This window comes from Callospermophilus lateralis (assembly GCF_048772815.1).
Source record: "Callospermophilus lateralis isolate mCalLat2 chromosome 14 unlocalized genomic scaffold, mCalLat2.hap1 SUPER_14_unloc_1, whole genome shotgun sequence".
NCBI classification, from domain to species: domain Eukaryota; kingdom Metazoa; phylum Chordata; class Mammalia; order Rodentia; family Sciuridae; genus Callospermophilus; species Callospermophilus lateralis.
Genome location: NW_027510158.1, coordinates 518954 through 531401, shown reverse-complemented (window position 1 = coordinate 531401; position 12448 = coordinate 518954). Strand labels below are relative to the sequence as shown.

At 53.0% G+C, this 12448-nt stretch overlaps 1 pseudogene; it reads left to right on the top strand.

Moving 5' to 3' along the window:
• The first annotated feature begins 1331 nt into the window (after positions 1-1331).
• LOC143386062 (iroquois-class homeodomain protein IRX-6-like) lies at positions 1332-7306 on the top strand (annotated as a pseudogene).
• The last annotated feature ends 5142 nt before the right edge of the window (positions 7307-12448 follow it).

The following is a 12448-nucleotide window of genomic DNA, read 5'->3' as shown; positions in this document are numbered from 1 at the left end:
CTTCCTGGATCCCCCGCGGACCCAGCGGGCAGAGTGTGCCAGGCAACCAAGCCTCTCAGTCCGAGGAGGATTTGCCTAGCGCCACGGGCCCCAGTCTGCTGTTGCCAAGGGTCAGACTTGGCGCTTTTCCATGTGGAAACCGACAGGGACCAGAACTTTGTCCTGGAGAGGGCACTATTCGGCGTATTCGAGGGTCAAGCGGAGGCAAAGAAGCCCCAGGGTCAGGGCTCTGGCAAGGCGGAATTAGCCAGAGTCCTGGGGAGACTGAGGAGGGAGCCGGATCCCCAGGAGAAGGATGGAGGGTCCCGTGGAGTCCACCAACGCTGCCCGGATCCGCTTCCACGAGCGCCGGGCTGGTGGTGCAACAAACTTTCCTGCAGCGGAGAGGCGGAGGAGCCAGGCTGGGGGCTTCGTCCATCCAGGAGCCTGGGCTCTCCTCCACCTGCCGTGCTCAGCCTCCGCCCAGCCTTCACCCACTCCAGCTCCCTCCCCCTCCCCGCGCGCCTCACTCAGACTCCTCATCCCTCTTCTCTCCCCTCCTCCTCCTCCCTCTTGCCTCTCTCCCCTACTTTTCTCTAGTCTCTTCTTTTGTATTCTATCCTCCCTTGCCACCCCGGTTGCCTCTTGCCTCCTCCGGGCTGCAGGGTAGGAGGTGTGCGCGCTGTGCCCGGGGCCTGAGCAGCGCAGAGGGAGGCGTTTCTCCTACTTCTCCCGGGTAATTTGGAGAGATTCTCTGTGTGTGTGTGCGCGCGCGCGTGAGCTTGCGGCAAAAAGGGGTAGGATCTAGCGCCGAGCAGAGAGGGTCAGGGTCTTTGACGTTCCTCGCCGACTGCACAAATCTCCCGGAGCAAGAGTGAGCTTGGGTGAGAGTGCGTGCGCGCGGGCGCACGGGCTGGCTGCCCTTAGCACGCCTGGTGGCCCGGGGCCCCGGGCCCGGGGTCCGGTCTAGCAGCCCGGGATTACCGTGACGTCACATTGAGCCTCTGGCCACCCAGGACTGGGACACCTCAGGAGCCTCACAGCCTGGCGCCGCGCCGCACCTTGCCACCGAGCGCCCTTGGGAACCTGCGCCTTCTTCCCTCCCCTGCCCATCCATGGGCCCTTCTGTCTTCTGGACCCTACGGGCTGGAGGGGCGCCTTCCAGAGCGCAGGGCTCGGCAGCTGGGCTGCCCTCGGCTCTGCCTCCAGTCGCTCCAAGCGGGCTAAGGAACCCGCGCTGGGCACTCGCAGCGGTGTAAGGAAACCAGACGCCACAAGGCTAGGGGCACCGAACTGCGGGGCTGAGAAGGGAACTCCTAAGGGAAGAGGGAGACAGGACAGGGACAGCCACTATGTCCTTCCCGCACTTCGGACACCCATAAGGCGGCGCTTCCCAGGTAAGAAGTGCCTTCATGGGGAATGGGGGGCAGCCTGGGTGGAGGGGGTGACCGCCTGGTGCGTGCCTACCCCTGAGCTCTCTCCTCTCCATGTCCCGGGGGGAAGACTGAGGGAGCAAGGCCCGGGTAGCATATCACAGCTTCCTCTAAAACCCCAGTCCCTGACTGAGAACGTTCCATTCCCAAGTGCATGCTGGAAAACCCTGTGACCATGGAAACGTGGGGAACCCTACTATGCTGCTCAGCGAGGTGGGTGGGATCTCAGAGATCTCCCAGTCAGGCCTCCTTTCTTTACAGATGTGTGAGGTGGCCAGAGGACGTTGCGGGGCGGGGAGAGGACCTCCAGTACAGAGCACTGCTCATCTCGCCATATTGTTGCTCATTTGTTGACCTCTATTCTTATCCTGCTCTTTCCTTGGGCTGATCCAAGTTTTCTGCCTCTGGATCGCTCAATTTTCCAGACCAAATGTGGTGGGGGAGGAGAGGGCATGTTGCGCAGCAACCAGAGTCTCATGGGAAAATCCCACCACTGTTACTCAGTTTCTCCCCAGAGTGCCTGGAATACTTTCCTGAGATTTGGTACCAGCTTGACCTTTGACCTGCTGTGTGATCTTGGACAAGTCTATTACTCTCTTTGGTTCTCCATTCTCTATCTATAAAACAGGAGTGGGGGTGATAGGTTGAAATGGTCTCTAAGGCTAACTTCTAGCTCTATCTTTGCAGAGATGGCGGTGAGAGCACAGGTTTGGTCTCTAAATGCGGTTTCTGACCTTCACATTTCCCCAGTCCCCTGGGACTCTGGAACCATAGTAATGGCATAGGGACATCTATCAGAGGAGTTTGAATGAGTTGCCCCTGGGAAAATTCCTGTCCCACCAGCTAGCAGAACGGGGCATTTAGTTAAAGTGGAAGGAAAAAAAGTCGAGTGACCTGGCAGTTCCCTGCTTCCCTCTGGCTCCAGGGAGTTGGAGGGTCTCTGACCTCCAGTGACCTCTTTCTCATTCTTGTAGTTCCTGGTGTCTGCAAGTTCCAGCGCCACTTGCTGCGAAGCTGCTCCACGTTCAGTCTCAGAGGTGGCCTCCAGCTCCACCCCAGCACCTGCTCTTTGCTGCACACCTTATGATAGCCGGCTGCTGGGCAGCGCCCGGCCTGAGCTGAGTGCTGCCTTGGGCATCTACGGGGCTCCCTATGCTGCTGCCCAGAGCTACCCTGGCTACCTGCCCTATGGACCAGAGCCACCCCCACTGTATGGGGCACTGGTGAATCGAGTGGGAACTGGGACTACCTTGCTAGGACATGCAGGCACTGGGGGCATGTGCAGCAGAGACAGGTGAAATCCAGAGTGACCTCTCCAGGGAAAATCTAGGAGGGACACAGAGCCCTAAGGAAGGGAAATGGTTAGGATTGTGTATAAGGGGAAAATATACCTTCAGAGCACTTCAGAATTTACAGATGGTTTACATACTCTTCAGAAAGCATTGGTAGTTCTATTATATCTGTGACGTAGGTAAACCATCCATATTCTCCACTCACAGATGAGGAAGTTGAGATTGAAGTCACAAAGGTGCAGAGCGTCAAGAATAGCTCTGGAAGAAGACTAAAGTTGGGAAGCAGCCCCACTGGTGTGTAAGGGCAGTAAGAACAGCGGCTAGTATTTACCAACATGGTCTTCTCCTGTTATCACCATTTCCGTTTCACCAGGGAGAAACCGAGGCAGAGTGGTTAAACCCTGTGTCCAAGGTTGCACAGCCATGCACATGGTGGGAGTCCTTGACCTCAGCTGCCTGCCCCTCCCCACACTGAGTCCTCCATTCTCTTTTCCTTTCCCGAATCCACAGTATGAATTTAAGGAGGCTGCGGGGAATTTTACGCCCAGCTTGGCCCATCCAGGAGCCTATTATCCCTATGAGCCGACTCTGGGGCAGTACCAGTATGACCAGTGAGGAGTGGGCAAATGGCTGGCTCCCTCCTGCCAGAAAGGGAGGTGGGGTGGGAGGAAGAAGGGAAAGGGAGGGGCAGAATCACACTTCCAGGTGACCCATGCCCCCTGTCCGAAGCCCCTTGTTCCCAGGCTAGAGATTGAGCTGGGCTCTCCCTGCAGGTTCAGTGGGGTAGAGCTGGGCGGTGCTGGACGCAGAAAGAACGCCACCAGGGAGACCACCAGCACGCTCAAGGCCTGGCTCAACGAGCACCGCAAGAACCCCTACCCCACCAAGGGCGAGAAGATCATGCTGGCCATCATCACCAAGATGACCCTCACCCAGATGTCCACCTGGTTCGCCAACGCACGCCGGCGACTCAAGAAGGAGAACAAGATGACTTGGGCGCCCAAGAACAAAGGTGGGGAGGAAAGAAAGGCAGAGACCAGAGCAGAGGAGTCACTGGGCTACCTAAACAGTGACCCCAAAGGTACCCAAATGCCCATCAGCCACCTGCTAGATTTCACAAGCCATCCAGCAGTTTGGGGCAGATTTTCTTTGAAGGCATTCATCCCCTGCACTCACCCCAGGGCCTTTGCCCATGCACATCACTCCTCCTGGAATTCCCTGCAGAAAGAGCTGAGTCTCTACTTGAAACTGTCAAGCCCCCCAAAAGCATTACCTCCGCATCCAAGCCACCGTGTAGCTTCCCAGTTATGCTCTGTCACACCAGCCTGCTTTCTTTCTTTGGCCATTTATCACTCTAAGAACATGCACACACTCAACACCCCTCTAGAAAGCCAACTCTACCAGAAGAGGTCTTACCACTGTGTCCCCTAAATACCCAAGACCTAGGTGAAGCCTGGCACATAGTTGGCCCTCAGCAAACATTCGCTGAATTAAACAATGTAACGGCAGCCACCTGTGGATGCTAAAGTTGGATGAAAAGAGTCCTTTGCCTTCTTTTTACTATTGAGATCCAGACTTGCGGTGGCTTTTCCTTGGCTTCTCAAGGAGGGCGAGTCTTTCAAGGGGCGGTGAATGGGGACAAGCCTGGAGCAAGAATTGTTTCCCTAGGGCGGGCCAGCGGGGGGGGGGGGGCGGGCAGGGTGAGAGCTGGCTTAGCATGGGGTGAGCAGTGCTTCTTGCTAAAACCTTCTCTGGGATGGGCACTCCCGCGGATTTCCCCTGGGCCCTGGGCTTTTCTCACTTGCTCTCGATTTGGTTTCCTGCAGACGTTACTGCTAGCCAGGAGGCGCAGGGTCTCCCTCTGAGTGACCTGGAAGACCTGGAGGAAGAGGAGGACGAGGAGGAAGCCGAAGAGGAGGAGGCAGTGGTTACTGCGGTGGACAGGCTGGCGGGCTTCCAGAAAGGCGAGCAGTCACTGTCTGCGACCTGCGCCGCAGCTCGGCAGGGCCGGGTGGAGAGCAGGGAGGGCGGCCTGGCGGCGCCCCGCTTCTCCTTCAGTGAGCCCCGCCGGTCGGGAGAAGCTGACTTCATTGCAGCGGAGCCCCGGGGGCCCACGATGATCATGCACTACCCATGCGCAGAGAAACCGCGCATCTGGTCTTTGGCACACACCGCAGCAGCCAACGCGGTGGAAGGTGCATCCTCAGCGCAGCCCAGGCCAAAGAGTCCTGAGTGCCATATGATTCCCGGACAGTCTCTAGGCTTCGCCCGGTGACCCACTTGCGAAGAGTCTTCCCTCATAGCCAAAGCCTTTGGAAACTTCACGTTTACCCTTCAGGGGCTGCCGCTGAACTGTGCGCCCTGCCCGAGGCGGAGGGAGCCTTCAGTGCAGTGCCAGTACCCTTCCGGAGCAGAAGGTAGTGGGTCCCCAATGGCGCTGGGAGCGCCTACCCAAAAGACACCCATCCACCACCCTGCCCAGCCAAGCTCAGGTTCAGATTTGGCAGGAGATTGTCCCATAGCTCCCCCTTCAAATGGATGCTTCCAGATGAAAGTTCTAGTCTTTCATTATAAAGCCAGATAATAGTAATAAGAGAAATTGACCTGAGATCCATATAGAAAGCTGGAAAGTTGGACAACCTGTGAATTCATGGTCCAGGGTTCTTCCAAATGCACTAGGTGTGCTTTGCCACAATTGTCTAGCACAAGGGGTTTTCAGCTGGTCTCCTGTTGTGCTGGTACCCAGGGCTGGACAGGCACCAGAGATTTCTGAGACTTCTGAAAAGGTGAGCCAGAGACATTTTATAGGTTTAAGGTCACTGCTTAAGTACAGCTGCAGCCCTCTCAGTGGCCACTAAAATCCCTAAGGATATAGACATGCCCCTGCATTCCATGTAACTGAGATTGGTGCTGTCCCTGGAGAGGACTCACCTGCAAAGTCTCATTTCCAAGCAGGGTTAGACTGCCAATTGGTGTTGCCCATTTCCAGTTGGTTTATTCTGTGTGCTAAGGACCTGGTGGAAGGGAATTTCACCCCAGGAAGGGACATTCCCTGCTGCAGTCTCTGGCTGGGCACAAATCATGAGTCTCCACACAGCTTGTAGATTCAAACAGCAATTCTTTATTCCCGAACTCACACCGGCTGTCTACAAACACATTCTGGGGGAATCCACGTTCTCTGCCCAAATCCACACTCTGCCTAAATCCACTCTGCATGGGCTTCTGTCTCCCAAATATATATTGTCTGACCCTAAGAACTCAAGAGGAACTCAGCAGCAGGATATGCCCTATTCTAAAGGGGGAACACCATAATCTCCTATTATGCTAAACTGCCCTATTCTAAAGGGGGAACACCCTAATCTCCTATTATGCTAAACCGCCCTATTCTAAAGGGGGAACACCCTAAACACGGATCTGCCCTGGTCCTTGAGCAAGGTCACCTTACATGCAATGTCCTGAAAAATGTCCTATTTCCATGAGTCCTTCCACTAAAGAAACATGGGGGTACGCTGGCAAGGAAATTGTCATACCTACTTGGCTGATGGCTCCCAGCAATTCCCCAGCACTAGGCAACTTTTAGCAATTACTGTCAGAGTGTGCTCTTCATAGTAATTTCTCCCAGGATTAGCCACTGGTTTAGAAACTTGGGTTACATTGTTATTTGAATATATACATGGAGAGTCCAAGCAATACCTCTGGCAAGCATATTGCCTCTAGACTTGTGCTTCTCTTTGGACCAGACACAGCTGACCTCGGATTTCCTAAGAATCAGCACCAAGTGGTCTTTGGGTTTTAATCAACCTTTCCTTTCTCAGCAGGTTAGCGCAATGGCTGCGATTTGCAGAAGAATCTTGGACATGGACCCATTTTTTGAACTCACCTCTGCTCTAAGAAACTGCCAGACCTTGACAGGAACCAGGAGCTCTCACTTTGCCTAAGAGACAAACACACAGAAACCTTCCTGTAGCAGCCAACCTTGCACGAAGAGCTGGTGGCAGGACAGATCTACACCTACCCAGATCCAGCTGAGGAGGAGGAGTCAGGGCATTTTGAGGAAGGCCAGGGAAGCCAGGGAGTCTGCCTTTCTTCTCTGGATGCAGGGCCTGGATGCATTCTCCTTCTCACTCCTGCCCCTCACCCCATTCACTCACTTTGTAGCTTTATGGCTGACCTGGCCCCTAAGGACCACTTGAGTCTTCTCCCCTTCCCCTCTCCTTGTGTCCTTAAAAATAATCAAGCTGAACCTAAGCTGTGCAGCCTATCTGTGCCAGGGGTGCCTAGAAAGGTCAGGGTGGAGGGAGGGGTGGGTCACAGCCAGGAGCTCTGGGGACAGGGCAGCAAGGGGCGAAATGGACAAGGCCACCCTCCATGGAACCCAGGGCGCCTGGGGTGTAGCAGACCCAAAGTTTTTCCACCAAGCAGCTGAGCCAGGCTGAGGCCCACCTTGGTCGGCGGGTGTGGGAGGTGGCAAGGGGGGCAGGTAAATGTCAGGATATTTAGGAGCAGCATTTGGCCCAGGTTCCTCCTGGGGTTGCAGATTCATGGGGGGAGTTGAATGTGAGAGATGCCAAGGTGCCCACGAGCATGGTGCAGGCTGGATAAGGCTGCCCCAGTTCACACCTGGGGTCCAGAGGGGTGGGATTAGCTGGCCAGAAGAAGCACTGCTGCGGCAGGGGAAGGACCAGGTCAGCGTCCCAGAGGGAAGCTCAGGGAGTGGGGGACCAGAGGGGCTGGAGGCAAGGCAGGGGGTGTGCCTCCAGGGGCTGGGCTGGATCCCTCCAGGACCCTTCTCTCCCACTCCGGCCCCTGCCTGGGCTAGGTGACAGTCTTCCACATCAGCTCTGAGGTCACTGAAGCCAGAAGAATCGCCACAGCAGAGCTGCGGAGGCGGAGGTTGGGAGCAGGAAACAGGGCAGCCTGACCTTAGTCGTCCCCAGACCCTCCCTGGCCCCCCCTTCTTCCTCTCTATAGAAAAGGCCCCCTCGGAGTGGGAAGGGTCCTTAAGGAATCACAAAAACACAAACCTCTTTTTCAGATGAGGCAACTGAGGCCCCATGGGGAGCAGGTGACCGGCTCGGGGTCATGCGTGTCTCTGGTGGAAACAGACCTTAGCTTTCTACTCTGGGCGGCTTTTTGGACTTCTGCTCGCCCACCCTCCGGGAAACCCCCCTCCCTGCTTCTATTTTGCTCCTGGGCAACAGCTGGTCCCATCGCCAGCCTCCCCAGGGACACTCCAGTCGCCCTCACTGACCCGCGGCTTAGGGTCCGGAAAATTAAGCTGTGAAAAGATAAACATTATTTCCAGTCGGCTTTTCGGGATTAACGCTTGTAATAAAGAGCTTTAACTGGAGGTTTCTTTCAAGGGGCTCTCGACCCCACCCCGTCCTGGGGGGCCAGGTAGACCCCTCCGGATATGCCAGCTAGCGGTTGGTGGAGGGGAGAGAGTCCCTTAGCATCACGTGGAGTCAGAGCTGGATGGGACAGATTGGGGAGGAGGTTGGCCTACACTGAAGGTCTTGTGGCTTAGCAGGGGCTAGAATGCAGAGGTCGGTTGGTGGGGGGACCTTGCCTCCCTCTTCTGCAGCCATTCTGCCTTATGCACCCACAGTGAACCTGGACAGGAGGTCCCTCTGGGCTGCCCTACCTTGGCCCTCAGGCCCCCAGGGAGCTGTTTCTCTGGCTCCAGGAACCATCTCTTGACTCAGAGACTGCTCCTCTCTTTCCCAGTCCAGAGCAGCCTAGAATTGTTCCCAAGACCTGGGCCTAACTGGCTGGAGAAAGTGGGGTATGAGAAAGGCTGAAGCAGGCGATCTGGAGTCCCCAAGACCTGCTTTACCTTCTCCGTTGCATTTCTACCTTGTTATGCAGCTTGGACAAGTCCCCTCCCCTCTTCCTTCTCCAGCTTGGCAATACTGAGATAATCTAGGTCTCCATCCTGTGCTTCAAGTCTCCTCCAGAATGGAGGGTGAGCTCCAGGGGTCCAGGCAAAGAGCCTGAGAATGGCATGTCTGAGCCTGTGATTATCCCAGCCTCAGACCCCCAACCACAATCTGTTGCCACTATCTCTGTCCCCACTGAGTGCTTCCTGCAAATCTCCCAATATAATCTCCCAGAATCATATTTTTGAATCCAGTTTTGATTAAACACCAGGGCAAGGGGAGGGAGGGTGCTCCTCTGCTGTCCTCGGGGGAGCCTGCTGGGACCTACGGACAAAGGGACCAACTGTGAGCTCCGAAAAGTGTCAGTACGTGCAGAATGTAGAGCTTGAGGTTTAGATTTGCAAAATCCCTCCATGGCTAAGGCACCTTTCCCATGCCTGGGCAATGCCAGGGGGCTTCTCCCCATAGGGGAGAGGGGACACTCCTCAGGGAAGTTACCCAGGCTCTTCTTCCTTCATTGATTCCTCTTGTGCCAGAAGTCACTACATGGGCACTGGACACACTAGATTTCTGTGGTCACTTTTAACTGTCGATAATAATCAGAACCCGGAGCTCTTATCACGTGCCAGACTCAAGGGTGTGTTGCATCCAGTCCATTTGGTTGCTGTAACAGAATACCAGAGACCCGGTGGCTTATCGACAAAAGCAATTTATTTCTCCCAGTTCTGGAAGCTGGAAAGTTCAAGATCAAAGCACCAGCAGATTCAGGGTCCGCTGAGGGCCTATTCTAGTTTCAAGGCAGCACTTTCTCATTGCATATTCACTGGGTAGAAGAGGGGAGGGAGATCTTTGGGGTCTCTTTGGTAAGGTCCCTAATCCTGTTCAGGAGGGTCCCAGAGTCATTTTCCAATACCTCCCAAAGGCCCTGCCTCCAGATACCACCACACTGAGAGTCTGGCTTCACCCTGTGAATTATTTTTTAGGCCATGTCCTATCGATGCCTGGGCTCATTTATATAGCACAACAGTTTGAAGAAACATCATTTTATATTTGCTGGTATGACCCGACAGGCTCAGAGAGATTAAGCAGCTTCCTATCATTTTTCCAGCAGCCAAATAATGAAGCCAAACTCTGAGGAACACAAATTCTTTAACCACTCTCCTCTCCTGCCAATACATTCTATTATTTTTAAGAGCATGTATTCCTGGTCTGGAATCCTAGGAATGGCCAACGGGAAAGGACTTCTGGTGCTTCCAGGACCACACTCACATCCTAGCTGAGAGCATCCCTTACTGATCCACTGGCCCACTTCCCTGGGACATGACATCTAAGATACCCCTGGTGTTTGGCAAAATATAACCCTTGGATCTCTATCATCAAAGTCAGCCCATAGCTAAAGAATCACCCTAGGAGGTGGGCTGAGAGATCTGCCCGGTTAAAAAGCACCCCAGGTGGTCTGATGGGTTTTGGACTTCAGCCCAGGTGGCTGCAGAGGCCCCAGTGGCCAGACTCTAAGCTCAGCAGGAGGGCGAAGGACACCTGCTGTTGGCCAAGAGTAAATTGCTTCCCAGTAACAGGTGCAAACATTTCCGCCAGAATTTAATCTGGATTCACGTTCATCAGGTTCAACCCCGGCCCCCCATTCTGCAGCTCAGAGGCTTCTTACTGAAAGAGGGAGGAAGAGGCGCCTCTCCCAGCTGCCTAAATTCAGGATCCCGGGATTGGAAGCTTCTTGGCAGTGTCCTTCCTGTAGGGTGGTGTGCAAAAGAATTCTGTCCCCAAACATGGCCATGAAGTTCAGAATCTATTTACATTTGGGGAACTCCAACACCAGGAAAGTCCAAATCTTAAGCAAATCAAAGAGGCAGTGGGGTTGGGTCCTTCCACCCTTTTTCCTAAGAGAACCAGTTCCAGCCTGAGCTTTGGAAAGTTCTTTCTTTTTCAAAACAAATTTCTTCCCCCTGTAATTTTTGAAATTTGTCTCCAGAATCAATGAGTCTTACTCCGTGGTGATTTGTTCTTTCTCTTTCCCTCCCTGATTCGCCCTGTCACCCAGTGGAACTGGCTTTGCCTCTTACTCTGGGATTACAGTAGGAAGTGGAGGCTAAGGGTATTTTAGTCACCTCTGCATTGCTGGGGCCAAAAGACCTGACATGAACAATTAGAGAGTGAAAAATTTATGTGAGCTCCTGGTTTCAGAGGTTCCATCCATGATCAGCTGACTTCATAGTTCTGGGTCCAAGTGAGGCAGAACCTCATGGCAAGGTGGTGAAAGGAGCTCAAGACATGGCAAGAGGAAGCAGAGAGAGAGAGAGAAGTCTGCTCCCCAAATACAAGAGACAAACCCCAGAGGCATACCCTAGGGACCTACGTCCTGTAGCCACACCCCACCTGTCTGCCATCACTGCCCAGTTAATCTGAACAGTGGACTAATACACTTATCAGTTTCCACCTCTCATAATCTAATCATTTCAACTCTGAAAATTCTTGTGTTGTTCCATATGTGAGTTTTGGGGGGATAGCTCACACCTATTATTGGGCATCTCCCAATAATATGGCAAAAGAGCCCCTCTATTACCATAATTTTCTTTACTAGAAATTAAGTTATGGCCAGGGGAAGACAAATAATTCATGTTCTCACTTTTATCTGGAAGTTAAAAAGCTGATCTCATGGGAGCAGAGTGTAGAATATTGGTTATTAGAACCTGGGAAGGATGTGGGGGGTGGGTAGCGTGGAGAGAGGCTGGCTAATGAGAAGGGTGCAGATAGATAGAAGGAATAACTTCTAATATTCTATAGAATGGCAGTGGGTTGGCAACAACTAATTGTGTCTTTCAAAGTAGTGTAGAGAGGAGTTTGAAAGTTCCCAACATAAAGAAATAATAAATGAGGTGATGGTTATGCAAAAACCTGGGTGTGTTCATCACACACTGTGTGCATGTATTAAAATGTCATCCTGTGCCCAATAAATACACCCCATAAGATTACCCTGCCTCAGCTCAATTCACAATACTAAAGTATGGAACCAACCTAGGTGCCCTTCAACAGATGAGTGGATAAAGAAAATGTGGTATGTATACACATTGGAATATTAGTCAGCCTTCAAGAAGAATGAAATAATGGAATTTGCTGGTAAATGGATAAAGCTGGAGAATAACATGCTAAGCAAAATAAGCCAACCCCCCAAAAAACCCCAAAGGCCAAATATTTTCTCTGATATGTGGATGCTAACTCACAATAAGGGTGGATGGGGGGGATGGGGGAGAATAGAGGTATTTTGGATTAAACAGAGGGGAGTGAAGGGAGAGAAGGGGGTATGGAAGTAGGAAGGATAGTAGAATGAGCCGGACATTATTACTCTCTGTGCACATGATTACAAAACTGGTGAAACTCTACACCATGTACAACCAGAAGAATGAGAAGTTATACTCCATTTATGTATGATTTCCTGTGTAACTAATTAGAACAAATAAAAAAGAAAAAAAAAGCCAGAGGTGTGTGTTGGGGGGGGGGGTTACTCTGCCTCTTGCTTTTCTTGGGCCCACGCTTAGGACCTATGGCAATCTTCATCATTTCCTCAAGGATAGGCCCTGTCTCCTAATACAGTCACATTTGGCCTTGAGGACTTCAACAGATGAATTTTAAGGGGAAGCTCTTGTTCTTTCCACACCAGACTCTAAAACAGAACTTAAAATGGAAGAGGGTGTCAGGAAGCAGGCCACAGGAAGAGGGCCCGGACTCTCTGACCACTGCTCTGGGTGAGAGAGTCAGGTTAAATCAGGAATCCTGCTGGATCCACAGTCCCTTGCTGGTGTCCTGGCCTGGCAAGCACAGTGTCTGTCCCTTGGGCGTGGAAGAAAAGGAT